The sequence below is a fragment of the Ambystoma mexicanum genome, chromosome 8, assembly GCF_040938575.1.
Source record: "Ambystoma mexicanum isolate Mex_15411 chromosome 8, UKY_AmexF1_1, whole genome shotgun sequence".
NCBI lineage: Eukaryota > Metazoa > Chordata > Amphibia > Caudata > Ambystomatidae > Ambystoma > Ambystoma mexicanum.
Window position 1 is genome coordinate 831,187,139 of NC_090929.1, and position 19,823 is coordinate 831,206,961.

Genomic DNA, 19,823 nt, shown 5'->3' on the forward strand with positions numbered 1-19,823 from the left:
GAACTTAAACATGGACTCGCATTTTTCTAGGAAAAAACAACAACAAAACAGAGTAAATCATGTCAATTGTTATACACCCTTTTCAATCAGGGGACATGTATTTATTAACATGTAGTCTAAAAGAAAATCACATAAACATCTTCAGGCAAAACAAACTCATTGTGCAACATATTGCCATGGTGTATAGATCAAAGAAAATTAGACAATGTTGAACACTAGGATTGTCCTCATTCAAAGCAAAGCATGGATTCTGTATTCAGGAGTGCAACCAACATTTGTATTTAGTTAGAAGGATATTACCTTTACATGAATCTGTCTGCAACAAAAATGGGTTCTTAATGTTTGAACCGGAAACTTTAAAAGCGTATATCTACACAATTGTGCTACTACTGTGGTTTGCTGACAGAGCTGAAGTATTCTCTAATGCAGTCAGTGTTTAAGGCATCAGAATATAATACAATTATACCAAACAGAAAATTCACACAGAAAGTTAAGTATATTGTGTTCTGTGAGTGCCATTAGGTAGCTGTGTACAAGACATTGTGGTCAGGAGAATAGGAGCACACATCTCAAGTGTGGCATTATTTGGAAAGTACAATTTGGTTAAGAAAGCCAAGTTCTGTTATTATATAGTGAAGTCTTGCACATTAGTGGGGTGATGGCCAATTCTTGGTCTACGTCGGGAAATGAAAAAATCCCTGATGTTTGACTGGAGGCAGGCAAAGGCCTGCTGCAGTGACGTTTCGGCTTTGGAATTGTCAGCCTTCTTCTGGGCCAAAAGGATTGTGGAAGCCTACAATAATGCATAAGAAGAAAGATAGATTTGTTTTAGATAAAGGACATGCTCGGGAGAAGGTATCCTTGGCAGGTACGATAAAATCAACAGTTAAAAGAAAGACCACTAGAATACACATGCAGATGTGTATTCTGGTCTACAAGGGATTAAAATAACTGACCTTGGATATGTCCAGGCTGGGGAGGGGAAGGAAGTGGACCAAATTTGCACTGGACCATGTTGAATGGGATCCAGAATCTGGATATGTAGAGTGCCCTGTTATGGCGTCCAGGATGATGGCTGTAGCGCCCTGTAGTGTCCGTACGCAGGGCTGCAGCGATAGCATACCATGGGAGGGAGCAAAAAGAGAGAGAGAAATATATACAAGGGTGCCGCTGTAACCTAACTTCGATGCAAGTTAAATACGCATTTGTATCTGATGGTATACAAAATATAGTATACCTCTGATTAACAGCCCATCCTTGGGGGAGTTGTTTGTGTGACTGGAGCAGGGGTGAGTCCTGTGGCTGGGAGACCGGTTATGCGGCCCGATCGCACGCCAAAGGTGCCTTCATTATAAGGTGCATCTGGAAAGAGTTGGAAAGCTACTGTGAGCAGGGTGCCGTGGGACAGAAAACAGATTGCCGATATACTGTGTGCGTAGCCCGGGAAAGGACTGCTTTGATAAGCAGCTTACCTGCGTTAAGTCCGCGGGAACGGCTATCTCGAGCGCTGCTGCCAACCGCGGGTGTGCTTTAGTGCTGCAAGCTCGCTCAACAGTGAGTGCACTGATGTGCGCATGTGCTGAAGAGCAGTGTGCGCTTCAGAGCGGGGAGCCGAGCATTCTGGCGCATGCGCTAAGAGTTAGTGGAATGGCTCAGTGTGTGCAGTGTCCCTAGTGTGGAGCCACTAATCCACTCACGCATGTACCCAGGGGCACGAGTCAGTACTGAGATGTGTTCGGCCGCGATGGGTGCCTGGCTGGGGATGTGGCAGCACAGACATATAGTCTGATCGTGAAGTACAGGCTTTTAGGGTGAGAAACTAATTGGGAAGCTGTGTGTGTTGTGCCTGGTTGTCAGAGTAGTAGAGCGCACAAGCCTGTGTGTCAGTACTATACCATGTACTGTGGATGTTTAGAGTTGCTGGAGCGGGGTGGGCTGGGCTGGGGTTACGGGTTAGGGGGGAGGGGCAGCATGGAGGGGGGGGTGCCTATGTAGGAAGTCTTGTAGGAGATTTCAGCAGGAAACAAGACAGAGATTTCAGTCTAGTGATAGTTTTCGGAGGGAGAGGCTTCATTTAGTCCGTGTTCGATTGTGTGCAATTTGAACATCCACCACACCTCTTTATAATTGAGGGCATTTTTGATGTTTGAGGTGAACTGGATTTTGTCAAGGACCCACCATTTCAGCTGTTCCTGTGTATGTTTGAATTCCACGTAGTGGGAGACCAGTGGTGCTGTGATAGAGCGGCATCTTATTTTGGAGCGATGTTCCCCAATCCGTTTGTGTACTGGTCTTGTCGGTTGGCCGACATACCGGAGCCTGCATGGGCACTCAATGGCGTATACCACATTTGGAGTTTTGCAATTGGTGAATTGCCTGAGGGTCCAGTCCTTACCTTCAATTTTGAAGGATTTGATTTTGCTCGTATATTTGCAGACTGTGCAATTGCCACAGGGGTGGTGGCCTGTTGGTGTTCTGAGGTCCCACAATCCTGTTCTGGTCATTTTCTTAGGCAGACGAGCATGTGTGAGCCACTCACTGAGGTTTTTCGACCTTTTAAGTGCCATCCTGGGTATTGGTTCGTCTGGGAGGTTTTGATGGACAAGTGGCCAGAATTGTTTGATGATCTTTTTGATCCTGTTAGTGTCTGGTCCAAAAGTGGTCACACAGGTGATACGGTCTTCTGGGGTGCCATGATCCTTGGGTTGGAGCAATGTCTCCCTGGGGATGCATAAGACTCTTTTGCGAGTGTTTTTGACCAGTTTTTTGGGGTAGCCTCGTGCCACAAGTTTACATTCAAGGTGTGATGCATGCTGGCAATACTGTTGTGTTTCTGAACAATTCCTGTGAACTCTGAGAAAGTGACCGAATGGTAAGTTAGTTCTCAGACTTTGTGGGTGGTTGCTGTTGAAATGGAGCAGTGTGTTGCGATCAGTTTCTTTCCCGTATAGCGTGCACTGAAGCCTATTGTTGTCTGTGGTGATTGTCAAGTCCAGGAAATTGATGGCTGTGTGCCTGTTGTTCAAGGTGAATTGAATTTCTGCTACTTGAGTATTCAGCCATGTGTGGAACATAGTGAGTTCTGGTATGGTTCCTTTCCAGACGAACAGAATGTTGTCTATGTATCTGTACCAATTGAGGATCTTATCAAAGAATGGGTTCTGTTGATTGAGCACAAAAGAAGCTTCATATTCTGCCATGAAGATGATGTTAAGACTTGGAGCGAATGCCGCTCCCACGGCGGTGCCACTGATCTGTAGGTAAAATGTTTCTTCAAAGGTGAAAAAGTTTCTTGTCAAAGCAATTTCCAAATGCTCAAGAATGAAATTGACAGGGACTCTGCTTTGCTCCATATGGTGAGTGAGATGGTGTCTTATACACTCCAGGGCTGCTGTCTGGGGAATGCTCGTGTAGAGAGCTTTAATATCCAATGTGACAAGGGTGTCATGGCTACTGTCAAATGGAGGATTTTCAAAGATGTTAATTGTAGACATAGTGTCTTTCAAGTATGTTGGTGTGAGTTGGCACAGGGGCTTAAGGAAGAAGTCTATGAATTTGCACAGTGGTACTAGGATGGATCCGCACCCTGAAACGATAGGCCTGCCAGGTGGATTGGTGGCGTCCTTGTGAATCTTGGGAAGTGCATAAAATGCCGGGGTTCTTCCCTCGGAGGTGTTCAGAAACGTTTCTTCATCCTGCGTGATCCAGTTTTGTTCTCGGGCGTATCTGGTACTCGTAGAGATTTCTTGTTGGGTGGCCTGGGTTGGGTCTTGATTTAGTTTTCTGTAGTTATTTTCGTCTTCAAGAAGTATTGCGACCATCCCCTTGTATTGGTTCAAACTTTGTATTACTATACCGCCGCCCTTATCAGCTGTCTTGATGACAATGTTGTTATTTGATGATAATTGCCTGAGAGCTTGCTGTTCTCCATTCGAGAGGTTGTGACGGAGTGGTTTTTGTTTCTTCTGGAGTTTTTTGATCTCCTGTATGACACATTTCTCAAAGCTTATGAGGGCTGGTTTAGTCTCATTGTCAGTAGGACAAAAAGTGGATTTAGGTTTCAGGCCTGTGCTTTCTTCCATGCTTGGAGGCTCAGAGTCTTGAAAAAAGGTTTTCAGACGGATTTTCCGAAAGAAACTTTGGAGCTCATTTTCCATTGTAAACCAGTTGGTAGGGTTGGTGGGTACATATGAAAGTCCTCTACCAAGGACGGCTGTTTCTTCGTCCGAAAGATTGTGGTCTGAGAGGTTAAAGATTGGCAAGGTGTCAATGTTGGCTCGCGTCGTCGGTTGCGGCGGCGTCCTTGTGGCTGGTGCCACTGTGGGTACATTTGCATTGGTGGGGGGCCCCAGAACATATTGCCGGGACCCCCTCTGCCTAAAAAAGGCGGCTGGTGTTGGGAATATGGGGGTCTCTGTTGGGGATGTGGTCTGGGTAGCTGATTAGGGTCTCCTGATCCGGACCCGGAACTAGAAGTATCAGAGAACGTAACCCATCTTTTTCTTTGTCTTGCTGAGCCAGCATTGCTTTGAGCTCTCTCCTTTTCCTTATTTTCTTTGTATTCAGGTGCTAGATATGGATACACCTTTTCCAGTTTGAACTCATTCATATCTTTAGCTAGTTTTTTGTGTTTTTTCTCTAATGTATCTGACATAAATTGATCCATGATTTTGTTAATTTCTTTCAATTTTTCTTTGGCATTATCCAATGCAGTGTTGCTTAGGAATTTCTTTTCTTCTTTTTCTAAGTCTAGTTGAATACGAAGATGGATTCGTTGTGCCGTCGTGATGGTTGAGACCATCAGGTCTCTGCTACATTTTGTTGCGATTCGGCTAAAGCCTAGCATATACTCCTGGTCTTCAAGAAATAAAGCTGGTTCATTGCGTACGGTCAGGCCCATTGGAACTAGGTTGGCTTTTAGATACTCCCTAAGGAAATGGCCATGAACCTGGGTACGAAAACATTTCTTTTTTAGTTTCAAAAGTTCATCTCCTGAGGCTGTGGCGGTGGTAATTTGTAGTGCCCCTGGCATGTTAAACAGCAAAGGGCCCTGTATTATTGCATTTATTTGGTCCTATGTGAAGCTCATGGTATGGTCCATTGTGTGAACGTGGTTGAATTGGTGGGGAGGGTGGGGGGGGAGGGGAAGGCGGGGGGAGATGTGCCGGACAATCTGGGTCAGAAGGAAAACATTCCCCAGTTGGTCAAGTAGCTAGTCTCTAAATAGAGCAGGTTAATGCTCAGAGGAAAGCTTATTGAGCTGGGCCCTTTTACAGCAGGTGCTGCCCCCCACCCTCCACCCACAATGGAGTGGGTGCCATGTCATGCAGCCCTCCCTGGGACCAGATATCTACTTCTAGGAAGGGACACCTGAGCCCAGGGACGAGTGCAGTACAGCCCCCCCTTATCTGCACCCAGGGAGGCCTACATGAGATGCGCCGCCCCTCCAATTGGGGTGGGGGTGGAGAGGTGCACCCCCTTCACATTAGAAAATTCCCCAGCAGTGTAGGGTGCCCCTCAGCCCCTTATAAAGGGCAGCGTGTCATTTTGAATTATTTTCTTTGTTTACTAAACTTGCCTTGGCGCAGAGAGGCACATTGGTGTGCCAATCTGCCCCTGGGGTACCCACACCTTACTGCCCCACCCACTGGATGGCCTGTCCCACAATATATGGGGCCTCTTTCCCCCCATCCCAAATGAAGGGGGGTGTACCTCACACAGCCGTTTGTAGGAGGCCCAGGGGGGTCTGCATGAGATGCCCCCGCCATCCATTTGGGGTGAGGGGGGAGAGGGCCCCCAAAAATTGTGGGAAAAGCCCCCCAGTGGGTGGGAAAGTAAGGTTTGGGCACCCCGGGGCCAGATTGGCACACCAATGTGCCCCTTTGCACCAAGAGAAATTGGGTTACCAAAGGAAAAAAGTGAAAATGGTGGAATGCATTTTAGAGGGGGCTGTGGGGCACCCCAAAGTGATGTGGAATTTTGTAATGGGATGGGGTGTTTACCCCCCACCCTCCACCCACAATGGAGTGGGTGCCATGTCATGCAGCCCTCCCTGGGACCAGATATCTGCTTCTAGGAAGGGACGCCTGAGCCCAGGGAGGAGTGCAGGACAGCCCCCCCTTATCTGCACCCAGGGAGGCCTACATGAGATGCGCCGCCCCTCCAATTGGGGTGGGGGTGGAGAGGTGCACCCCCTTCACATTAGAAAATTCCCCAGCAGTGTAGGGTGCCCCTCAGCCCCTGATAAAGGGAAGCCTGTCATTTTGAATTATTTTCTTTGTTTACTAAACTTGCCTTGGTGCAGAGGGGCACATTGGTGTGCCAATCCGGCCCCGGGGTACCCACACCTTACTGCCCCACCCACTGGATGGCCTGTCCCACAATATTTGGGGCCCCTTTCCCCCCATCCCAAATGAAGGGGGGTGTACCTCACACAGCCGTTTGTAGGAGGCCCAGGGGGGCCTGCATGAGATGCCCCCGCCATCCATTTGGGGTGAGGGGGGAGAGGGCCCCCAAAAATTGTGGGAAAAGCCCCCCAGTGGGTGGGAAAGTAAGGTTTGGGCACCCCGGGGCCAGTTTGGCACACCAATGTGCCCCTTTGCACCAAGAGGAGTTGGGTTACCAAAGGAAAAAAGTGAAAATGGTGGAACACATTTTAGGGGGGCTGTAGGGCACCCCAAAGGGACAGGGAATTTTCTAATGGGATGGGACGTTGGCCCCCCCACCCTCCACCCACAATGGAGTGGGTGCCATGTCATGCGGCCCTCCCTGGGACCATATATCTGCTCCTAGGAAGGGACGCCTGAGCCCAGGGAGGAGTGCAGGACAGCCCCCCCTTATCTGCCCCCAGGGAGGGCTACATGAAATGTGCCACCCCTTCAATTGGGGTAGGGGTGGAGAGGTGCATCCCCTTCGCATTAGAACATTCCACAGTGGTGTAGGGTGCCCCTCAGCCCCCGCTAAAGGGCAGCCTGCCATTTTGTTTACTAAACTTGCCTTGGCACAGAGGGGCACATTGGTGTACCAATCTGGCCCCGGGGTGCCCAAACCTTACTGCCCCACCCACTGGGGGGCCTGTCCCACAATATTTGGGCATCCTCTCCCTCCTCACCCAAAATAGGTGGCAGGGGTACCTCATGCAGGCCTCCCTGGAGGCAGATATCTGCCCTTAGGAATGGGCAAATGGGTTTTCAGTGGGGGGTGAGGTTCAATGTACCACCAGGGATGGCTTGCAAGGGGTGGGGCATGCTTGAAAATTATTTGTTTTTGCTGGTGTGACCGTAGGTAACACATGTTTTTTATTTTGTTCACAGCGTTTTCTACGCGAGCAGCTGCAACGTTATTTGAGTACTGTTTTTCATTATTCTATGGTTAGGGCCCACTGTCAGTGGGGTGGGTGAGACTGGGGCTGGATTGTTGGTGGTGTGGGTGGGAATGGGCCGTCTGGGCAGATATGTTGGTGGGCAGGAACACAAATGCAGGGGCAGCACACAAATTGCCCCCCATGCCAGCAGAACATTGGTGTTTCCCTGGGAGTGGCTCCCTCCCATGTGGGTTGTCCGTCTGCAAGCCCTGGCTCCACCTCTGGCTGTGCTACATTACAGATGTCACCTCCGGGGAGGAATTGGGATTCTGCCGGGGCTCCCTGGAGCTGCTGCTATGCTTAGGGGACGGTACACCCACATGGTACATGGATGTCCAAGGCCAGGGTCATCACCTCCAATCGTCCTGGAGTTGCGGCTGGGCTGCACTACAGATTTTCCTTTCGGGGAGGTATTGGCACACTGTCGAGACTGTCTGCTGGGGAGAAGCCCTAACGCAGGGCAGCCAGGGCTCCAGCAAAGTCTGCGGTAATATCCCTGGCCTTGGGCACCCTTCTCCCATGTGGGACTTTGCCGGGGTTTCTGGGTAATACATTCTGGGCCGATATGCGCAAGTCAGACCTCTGCAGATTCCCACAGCTGTCCTCTTTTTGGAAATGCATGGGGTTCCCTGTTTTCCTTGGTGGCTTGGACACCCTAGGCCCATATCTGTATGGTGTTCCCGTCTGGAAAAAGTGTGAAATTCAGCTATCAGAACAGACTTGGGGCTAGGGGTCTTTTAGGCTTTCCCCTTGGCACCTCGGTAGGTGAATCTACACATGTGAGGTACCATTTTTCTCGGGACACCTGTGGGAATGCAGGAAGGTAGGCCATGCATTGTTGGCAGTGTGTTTCGGTGGGTGAGCCGAGTGAAATGTACGGATAATGCATTTTTTTCACCACATTTCGGAATTTGCTGGGGTTTCTGGGTAATAAATTCTGGGCCGATTTGCGCAAGTCAGACCTCTGCGGATTCCCAGGGGTGTCCTCTTTTCGGAAATGCATGGGGTTCCCTGTTTTCCTTGGTGGCTTGGACACCCAAGGCCCATATCTGTATGGTGTTCCCGTCTGGAAAAATCGTGAAATTCAGATGTCGGAAAGACTTGGGGTTAGGGGTGTGTTCGGTTTTCCCCTTGGCGCCCAGATAGGTGCACCCACACATGTGAGGTACTGTTTTCATCAGGACACATGTGGGAACACGGAAGGTATGACATTTGTTGTGTTTGTGTGGTTTTCATAACGTTTTGACCCATTTGCTGGTGCCCTTTGTCACACTACCCTTTCATTTCCCAAATGTGCCCTACATTTAGTCGCTGCTTTAGGCACTATACACTTTTGTAACCTGCACAAGTCACCTACCCTTGGAAAGGGCTGCCTGTGCTCTTTCACAAAATGTATACTTGCCATTCCTCACCACATTGGTTTTCCTGATTTACACATGCGAAGTACGTCTGTTCAGGCCGTAAGCATACAACTCCTGTGCACCATGGCTCAGTGTTTGGCTTGTGGTATTGCTTGTTTTGTGAAACACTACAAAAAATGTGTGATTTCCTAACTTGCAAGAGTCGGGGGAATTTACAAGAGCATTGTTTTTGTCAAAATTCATAGAAGCCATTGCCGTACCAAGCCAACCATGTCCACCACATACCTTTTTTCGGCCATTTTTCCGCTTTACGCCAATCTATGGCATTTTCCCCTATCTAGTTGTTGCCCGACTTGCACAAATCACCTCTTCCTAAACTTGGAATTTTGTCTACTTTTCAGAAATGTATGCCTTTCTGTCCTCCATTTCAGCTTTCCTACCCTTTTCTTCCATTCCGTCCATGCATGTCCAATTGGCAAAAATGCCCAAAATCGCCTACCTCTCGCAAAATGGTTGATAACCACATCAAAATATTTTTTTTTGTTTCCACTCAACCGGTTATTGAAAGCCAGGAAATTGGGGAACTGAGCACAGTAAACCATTTGTTCCTAGCTCTTACAATGAAAAAACAAAAGGCTTCTTTGTTCATCATTTTTTGGGCATTTTTTGAAAAAACACAACATTTTTGCCCTTTTTGGTTATTTTCTCTCACTCCCCTACAGCAACCTAGGATTCCTGGCGTTATGACCGTCTACATGTGGGAAAAAGGGGCCAAATTTGTCCGAGATATCTCATGTAACAAAAAGGTTACAAGGCATTGAATGGCAACATACCGAAATCACCAAAATTTGGCACTGGGGGGAAAAACCCATGGCACTTAAAGGGTTAAACCATTCACACATATATCCACCAATCACTTAAACCATTCACATATATATCCACCAATCACTTAAAGAAAACTCTACATATCTACACATAGCCTATTAATATATTAAACTTCCATCCACAAACTGCCACTTAATAACGTTCTACAAATCTTTTGAATCTACATCTCCCATACTTATACCAAAACATTATACATAGTGTTCCTATAAATAAACATAAGCATTGTGCAATGAGAGAACTCCATAAATAAAAGGGGCATTACTGATAGACAAGTGCTCATGGGAGCCCAGGAGGAAAGTGCCAAGGGATGCCAAGTTGGGAGGTTTGAAACACCCTAGATTGGCTGAAAATGCTGTATGCCCCAATAAGTAAATCAGAGTAGGCCGTTGTGCTTGACGAGGGCTAGGCCCATTATCCATGCAACAAGCCTTTATCACTATTTTTGGTGCTTACATTTGGACACTTGGAAAAATAAAACACAAAACAGATTTGCAAAAGCATGCTTTCAGGTCCTTACTGATACTGCCCGCGTAGGTTTGTTGTAATTCAGTACAGCATTTAAGGCTACAGGCGCAAGCAAAATATTTGTTTTCATTCAAGCCTAGGGCTTCAGCCATGGTGCATGCCCCAATAATCAGAGTACACAATTATAAAGTAATTGTAGAGTGGTAGAATGGGTAGATCACTGCGCTTTATCTAATACTTTAAATGGATTACCCTGCTGCTAGTGATGGGGTTCTTTGTGAAGGTGCCCTTCTTCAAGTGTTAGTTTTCAAATAAGAGAGTGAGCACTGTTCACCCTAGCGCTGGGTTATTGAATAAATAACTATTGTCGTAATAAAGAAGTCTTGAAAATCATTGTTGGTGCTATATTTATTGTTAGAAGTCAGCTGACACGTGTTTCGACTCTCTAGGGTCTTTCTCAATGCATGTGGATTGCGGGCCTGTCATTGCTGCAAGGTTGTGGAAATGAGTCCGGCATGCTATCCCGATATCTTGTCCCGGTATGGTCGCAAATAAAGGTGGTTAATGATTTGAAGGGGTGGCCTGATGACCACATGGGCACCAGGTTCGGCATCCTCAATAATTATCTGCTGATTAGCATTGCCTCGGAGTGTATGCATGGGTAGTCACAGCGATCTGTTGATGCAATCCTGTATAGCACTTCAAACTGTAGCTACGGGCAGAATTTTAGCCACAGGCAAAAAACAATTTCCCCTTTAAACATATCCCGATTTGGAAAAATGTTACCACATAGTCATTCCCTGGTGGTCATGCCCTATTTAACCGAATTGCCAGTCCCTCGTGGTCATGGCCAGTAGCCAGATTGTGAGAATTGCCAGTCCCTTTGGCCATGACTCTGGCAATCTGGCCACTGTCCATGGCCACATTCCATGACTGTACAATCTAGCCACTGCCCATGGCCACAGGTTTTACCTCAGTCACCAAAAGTATACCACTATTGTTTGTACCTACGTTATGACACATCTGCAAAACCATGCTTTCAGGTCCTTGCCAATGCTCCTTGCATGACTTTGCTGCAAATCCGTCCATGTTTTATTTTTTGAAAAGTGTCAACATGAACATATATAAAATAGTCATATGAGTTAGCCCCCACTTGACAAAATCCATACAGACTTTGCACAAACATTCAAGGTTGGGTCTTTAATCTTTCTAAAATCTTTTGTACACATTCACCAAATGGCAACAAAGTTATAAGCCATCTAAAAATGTTCAAACCTCCCTCTAATTTTTCCCCCTCTTGACAAAATCCCACCAAACTTTGCAAAAATATTCAAAATCTTTTTGCAAACCTTTGTGCAGATTCATGAAAAGGCAGCAAATGTATAAGCCATTCAAATATGTTGGTACCCCCCTGTAATTTTGCTCGCTCTCATCACAACAGCACTAACCTATATAGAACCATTTAAGGTCATATCTAGAATGATATCAGAAAATGTCATGCAGTTCATTCAGTTATAATCCATCCAAAATCTGCATTTCACCAACCCTTTAATGCAAAAATATGTTTGAATGCCCCCGAACATCTAAGATGCTCGCAAACATTACAGTACTATCCAAAAATGTTCGCGACTTCAAAGGTGGAAGACCACCAATTTTTGGTCTTTTATGGCCATATCCCACCCTCATCACTCCTCATGTCCCCAGAGTTTGTTTAATTAGTTTGACAAGTGCAATGTTGTGTTTTTTTAAATGTTTTTACTGTGATGTCCGCGAACAACAGGCACTGTTATCGAACCCAACATGGCAACCGTTACAAAATATCTGACGCAGCTCACATTTTCTTACCATCCAATCAGTGGACGTGTCCAATGTCCGCAGACATCCCGTCGCCCTCCTCCCCGGTTGGCCCAGGCACCTGCTTGCGGAGCGAATAGGGAAGTGAGTCCACGGACCGAACCCAGATATCAATCATTTTTTTGTACCTACCTTTTGCCCATTTTCAAAATAACTACTGGACGTTTTACACTAAGTTTACAAAAGCACGCTTTCATGACCAAACCCCCACTCCTGGCGCAAATTTGGTAAAAATCCATCCAGCGGTTTGGGCTGTAGGCGTGAGCAAAATGTGTTTTCCATTGCGGCTATGAGGATTTCCACACATTTTGGGACCCCTTCTATAACTCCCCACCAGCCCCTTGGACAAAACTGGACCAAACTTCACGAAATAATTCTGAAGGGGCCATATACTTTTTTTTTGCAAAGTTTGATGAGGATTTGTCCTGGAGGGCAAAGTTATAAGACACCCAGAAATGCTCTTTCTATGAGTTGAGCAACCATAACTACAGGGCCTATACGGCAGGCCTGTGGTAGCAGCCCTGTAGTTATGGTTATCTGGGCCACTTGCTTTTGTTTACTTACATGATTAGGCTAGTTTATTGTTTTTACTGTCAATGAACATTTCCAAAGTTTAAATGGTGCTATATATCTACACATTAACCTTTTTTATATGTTCTTAAAGTACTTTCCTGAGGGTTTGGTCTCAGCTCATGGAGCACATGCATGGGACAATAAGCAGGCCCCAAACACGCTATTTATTTGTTTACATGAAGATAAACTTTAATGTTCTTAAAATGTTCTGGTGATGCTGTTTCTTTATTCCTCACTTTAGTGTCCCTGTATGTGCCACTGATTTGTATGCATTCTGAGTCTTCATATGTATTGTTTGTACTAGCACAAGTGTGTAGTACGTCTTGAATTATTAGCTAGTTATTACATGTTTAACATTGCTCAAAACTCTGATATGGTAGCATGAATTATTTTACTATTCAAAATTACAAGATTATAAATATTGCACTTCTATGGTGCATGTTGCTGCCATTGCCTATATTTGTGCATGGTTGGGTTCCTGTATTAACAACAGCACTCCAATGTAATGTTTTGTTTAGATGAGTACACTCTTTAATAGATTAAGTAGTTCATGATAGGTTTCCCTATCACCCATGATATCTTGATACCTACATTAAAAACAGTCATTAGCCGGGTCTGTAGCTCAGTGGACTATTGCATCCATTAGCAGGGCTTGTGTTTGTCCTCATGGTCACAAGTTCAAATCCTGGTAGGTCCGCTCAGCCCTTCATCCTTCCGACGTAGATAAAATGAGTACCATAAGTTGGGTAACAATAAATATCTGTTATTAGCGCCAAGATGCTCCTTTGGGGGTGAGCGTGCACTTTGCAAATATGTTTTCTGTTATAAACACAATACCTTGTAGGAGCTTTTCATCAAAATTAATGTTATTTGTGATGATCAGTGATGTCATAAATGATATTTGTGATGTCATCTTTAATATCCTGGGTGTTTTAGCAGTGCACGGTGGTGGTGCGAGATATGGTTGCTTAGCTTACCCTAACTGGCAAATTTCGGAGGTTTTTCAGTGTTACCACGTAACGTCCCTTTAACAATGTTTTTCATTGAATTTCACAGGATTTTATTAGCACAACCTAACCATAACGTCCCTTTAACAAAGTTTTTTCAGTAACTTTTCAGTATATATATATATATATATATATATATATATATATATATATATATATATATATATATTTTACACAAACAGCTCACAACAGTTGCTTAGCCTCCAAAAAGGCAATGGGTGCTAGGAGCTCAATGGAGCAGCCACTACACTAATAGTATGAACAAACAGAATTTAAGTGCTCACAATACATGTAAAGAAGCTCCAGCATTCATCGGGATGGTGCAAAAATAATCATCTTATTCCATATACAAATCCAACAGAGCACTGTAGGGAATAGCTCTCATGTTTAGAAAACACCACGAGTTCCACACGATAAACAGACTTCGTCATGCTTCAATATCCCAAATACAAACCAGCATAAAAAATGTAAAACACCCTGTGAGCATATCACATGACCTAACCCTGCCGACATCATAGCACCAACATAGAAGATGAACTACAAGAAATTTCCCATATATATACTTGTCTGATACTGTGGCAGGAATTACTACAATATCCATATATTACACATCACAATGATTTTAACTCTTGACTAACACTTCACGAACAAATTACAATTTGAACCATGTGAAGTAACTCACAGTGTGGATAATATCACATAAAATCACTCTTACAAAGTGTGTAATACACCAACATCAATATCATTTGTTTTGACCTGATCACAAATGCAATCATGGTCAAATGCTCAAATATGCAGGGAGCAAGATTGGAGGCAACACATTCATCTCTAATGAGCATACTTTCATCATAATATGATATACATCAAACTCTCTGAGACAATATTCAGCTCTAGTGAGCATAGATGTGCAAACAAAAAGTAAAGGAAATAGTCAGTCAGAGATATATGGCCTGATCTACCGATATGGACATAAAAAAAGGAATGAAATGTCCTGATCTTGCCCCAATGGGCAATGATTACAGTTTGCTTATCAAATCAGTCTCTACAGTCGAAAAACACACAGTTCATTCTCAACATTATTTCCATTAAGCTCCAAAGAATCAAAATACATGATGAGTCTTGACACAAGTTGTCCTAACTTCAAAGTTCAATTTCCCTTTCGCACGTGTTCTGGAATATATGCTAAACCAAAAGGGGTGTCTGCTACATTTTTGTATTTTTGCACCCTAAGTTACTTGGGGGAACCCAGACATGGACCTCAGAGAGGCACAGCTCCGCCTCACTGATGAGGCCTGACTAGGCCGAAACGCGTGTCTGGGGTTGCTGTTGGCACTCTTGTTCAAAGGAGGTTTGCCAGGCATTTCGGTGCTGGACTGCCCTTGTGGACGGGACAAAGACTGATATGAAAATGAATATTCCTCCTTTGTGAAAAGTACAGTGAGCAAAACGCAATGGCTGATTACTCTCAAAGTGGGTAAAAACCACAGAACAAGTTATCATGCCATGTTCCTTCTAGAAAGGGGCGCCTGCTATATTTTTAGTTTTTTTACAAGGAACTTGGGATTGGTCTTCATAAGTTACCTGGGGCAACCCAGACGTGGATCCCTTGCTCACTGTGCTCAGAGAGGCACAGCTCCACCTCACTGAGCATGCCTGACTAGGCCAAAACATGGTCTGGGGTTCCTGGTGGCACACTTGTTCAAAGGAGTTTTGCCAGGCATTTCAGTGCTGGACTGCCCTTGTGGGCGGGACAAAGACTGATATGAAAATGGATATTCCTCCTTTGTTAAAAGTACAGTGAGCAAAAAGCAATGGCTGCAGACTCTCAAAGTGGGTAAAAACCACAGAATAGGTTATCATGCCATGTTCTTTCTAGAGAGGGACGCCTGCTACCTTGTTTGTATTTTTGCAAGAACCTGGGGCTGGTCACCCTAAGTTACCAGGGGGAACCCAGACATGGACCTATTGCTCACTGTGCTCAGAGAAGCACAGCTCCACTTCACTGATGGGGCCTTACTAGGCCAAAAGACGTGTCTGGAGTTGCTGTTGGCACTCTTGTTCAAAAGAGTTTGGCCAGGCATTTCGGTGCTGGACTGTCCTTGTGGGCGGGACAAAGACGGATATGCAAATAGAATCCTCCTTGGTGAAAAGTACAATGAGCAAAAAGCGATGGCTGCCAACTCTCAAAGTGGGTAAAAACCATAGAACAGGTTACCATCCCATGTTCTTTCTAGAGCGGGGCGCCTGCTACCTTTTTTATACTATAAAGTTAGTCACCTCGAGACAAGGATAATGAAGGTGGTTTGACAACAGGGGTTGCTGGGAGTTTTAAGGCTTACAATAATCTGCAGAGTGAAGTGTCATTACTGAAGTTTAAAAACATGAAACTGGAAATTATGTTTTGGAACCTTAATCTACGTTTGGTGGGTCTGACAGTAATCCCTGATCTGGAAAATAACCTGATTGACAGAGCCCTTAAGATGTTCACTTAAGTTTTGGCAAAACTGGATTTTGCCTATAGGGTTGGCAGGCATGTCAGTGGCCGACCCCAGTACGTTATCTTGGTTTTTACAAGGTTGACCTCCAGAGAGGAGATCCTTAAGGAAGCGATAGAAAAATGGAAAGTGGTGTATGAGGTGTCTCCCCTCTCAAACTATCCTAACTATCCTAAAGAAATTGCTGAGAAGAGGCGAGCCTTTAATGAGGCAAATTATTTGACATGGGAAAAGAACATATGGGTTATTCTTGTTAAGCCTGCTATATTGAAGATGTATTTGATAATGCCATGGAGAGCACTGAAAACCCTCAAGAAGATGTGCAATGTATTAAGGAAGCACCTTTAAAGATTGATTTGTATTAACCTGAAGGAATATGGATGGCTGTTGTTATAATTAGTTTGTTTGCTGTTCATATTTGTTTAATGTCATGTTTCGTTGTTTAAATGAAAAGGTTTTAAAAATTATTGTCAAGTAGTTCACTGTTTTTTAGCGGCTCTCCGTGGTGTCCTGCATGACCATTTCCTTCCTTGTGCATCGGTGTGGGGACTGGGTTCCTTTCTTTAACGACGCATGATGGGGTAATCCTGTTTATGTGTGTGTGGGTTCCATTTATTTATACTATTTGTCAGAAGCAGACCCGAGTTAGATGTTGTGTGGCGGGCTGCTGAGACTGGCCAGCGGTTTCCTTCTGCCTGGGATGGGGCACCATTGGCACCGCCGCTGTGTCACAGCAGGATGGGGTGAGGTAAAACCCATTGTCGTCCGGCTATGGCGGGATTGGGTTTGTTGTGTCTGATTGGGTTGGTGGTTGGGCTGTGGGTTGATTTCAGTGGGTGTCATTTTCATTTACTTTGATATATATGGTACACTGACTCGATGCTAAGTATTCAACACAGGACATAGGATGGGGGCGCTTTTTCTGAAATTAAACTCTCATTATTAGAGAGCTGGTGCACATGCACATACTGTAAAAACTGGAGGGGGTATCTGCACTTCTGCCCTCTACATGGTTGGGACAGAGGCACAGAGCACCCACGCCAAGGCTCTCAATTGGTATCATGGAGGTGATGCAGGCTGGTTCTTAAGTATATTGATTCCCCAAGACCTGACAAAGGAATTTCCACACACTATGTAATGTGATAACACAGTCTTTTATTGCCATTAAGATTTTGATAAACAAGGTTCAAGTAAATATACCCATATAAATAATAAACTTTGTACTTTGGCATTCTATTCTAATAATGGCAAACATATATATACTCTATGTGGTACCACACAATAGATTCATTAATAATGCACCAGCTGCTGACAGTTTTTAAAAAGCATAGCAATTATAAGCACAGTGTAACTGAATAGAACAAGGAAGAAAGGCAGGTTAGTTTTAGAACATAGGCAGTGTACTTTCTTTAGACTTAAATAGTAATACTGTGTGAGGGTCTCCCCCACTTGGGCAACCTGTAAGGGAAAGGCGGGATTGTACCTTACCTTGTCTATTACACCCCAGTACATAAATGTTCAACAATGTTCTGCTTTACTTCTACAGGTTCCACCAACCCAAAGTACCTGCGATGCCATGGAACAACATGATCCAAGATAAATCTGGGACCTCTGAGTGATTCCCGAGGCTGCAAGATGCTCTACCTCATCACAGTACCTTTGGTGCCCTGGCCGGTGAAGAGGTGGAGGTTCTTGGCTTCACTCAATGGTACCCCTTGAGGATGGACTCCCTTTTCAAGAAGGAGTCACTGGGATGTCTAGGTCAAGAGAAAAGAAGGACCCAGACAGTGTTGGAAAGGCAGCACTTTTCTTCATGGTGGTCTCGGTTGGCGGGTCATTACTCCGGCTCTGGATGTCCCACGAAGGTTAAACTTGCTGTGTACTCTGAAAAAGCCTGGCTGAAGTCGTTAAGACCCTTGAGGACCTTAGATGCCATTCGGTGACAATGGGTGCAGTGGCAGAAATAGGTGTTGGGTTTCAGGATTTTGTGGTTTACCGCTTTTTGGTTCTTTGATGCTGCAGCCACAGCAAAGTCCTGTGGATGGCTTCTGGCAACCTCAACTTGACCACTGCACTGGACTATGGACCCTCACCAGGATGGACCCTCGGAACATCTTCTTCAAGCTTTAGAGGCAGGAACCCCACTGGCGGACCTTCCTCTGCACACAGCGAACTGGTATCTTCTTAGGTGGGGAAAAATGGTCAGATGTTGTGTCAGGGATGTCCCTTGAAAGATTCTTTGATCAGGTGGAACCTTCACAGCTCCAGATGACAAGTAGCACTATGCAAATGTAGCCCCTGTTTGGGGTAATCAATAGAAATCTGGCTTCCAGTGGACACACACACTCCTCCAGACCATGGGTGACGCAACTGGACTTCTTCGGATCAAGATGTCCAAGCACTCCTCACCTTGACTCACGAAGACCTCTTCTCTGGATGGCAGGCACATAGGAGTGACTTCCAGGGTACTTCTAATGAAGAGCATCAGGTGCACGATGGCTCCACGGAGCTCTGGAAGAGGTGTCCCAACCATTTCTCTCTTGATTATGTCCTTGGGTCAGCTCAGCAGTCTTCAGATTCCTTGAAGAAATGAAGCTACAGACTCCGCCCTCCGACTGAACCCAGGATTCAAGCTTCAGGTTTCAGCTTCAGCTTCAGAATGTAGCTTCTGATCAAATTGTTGAGTGAGAGGCCCCTAGTTATAGACATTTGCTCCCCATTCACTCAGGCTGAGACAGGCTCAGTCAGCCAATCATTCACAAGTGCATTCATACAATCCGGTAGCAAATCAGGGCCACACGCATTCAGGTCATTCACCCAGACCAGACACCCATAACACAGAATGTGGATTAGAGTAATCACTCAGCCTTTCAGCCTTCCAGAACACTACACTGCATTTCTTCCAGTTTCAGTCATGGCTGGCCCATGCATTGTGTCACTCAACCAAAACCAGACACTTCCAACACAGAATGTGAGTTGAATTCAGACTCCAGTCATACTGGTCCCATCTCATTCTGACAGCAGGCAGCTGGAGATTTACATATAGTCTTTCCACCCAACAGCCAGTCAGGGAAAAAGGGAGAGAGGCAGGGTTTCCCAGGTGTTTGAGAACCAGGTTTAAAAGCAATAGAAAACACAAGGCTACAATGGCCATCTTGCCTTTATCCAGGAATGCATTGATTCCTATGGTATGACCTGGCATCCCAAAAATGGAGGACACTCAGAGTCACTGTCAAGTCAGCATGTAGCTGCCACCAACTCATAACTCTGCTCTGTGGGCAATGCACAGGTGCCCAAAACACACATAGGGGGTATAAAGGTGGACCCCCGCCCAGGGGTGCCATAAAGGTATCCCGTGGTTGTTGTTCACCAAAAGGAAACATTGAAGATCTGCAATGCCAGAGGTCCAGGCTGGAACTCAGAGACATAAAACATACAGAAAACACACACAGTGAAGAGGTAGGACAAGGACTAGCAGGCCCTGTCCCTCCAAAAGGCATTTCCTGCATCACACAAACATATCAAATAAAGTATGCTGGCAGTGGGTCTATCACATAAGGCAATTTGAGGTTTATAATTTGATAACTGATAGGTGTGCAATTTCAACTATTTAATAGTGGCTTAGGAGTTTCCTTATTACGGTCGGGTGTATTGCGGCAGCCAGTACATGAAAAAAACATGTTTTTGTTGTTAAGATTATGACACGCAGAAATCCAATGGGTGGCAAAGTTTCTAATCAAGACATCTCACCCTTCATTGATGTGTTTGCGCTTATCAATCTGAATCATAATGTTCTTGTTTGTGGCGCATTATTAAACAT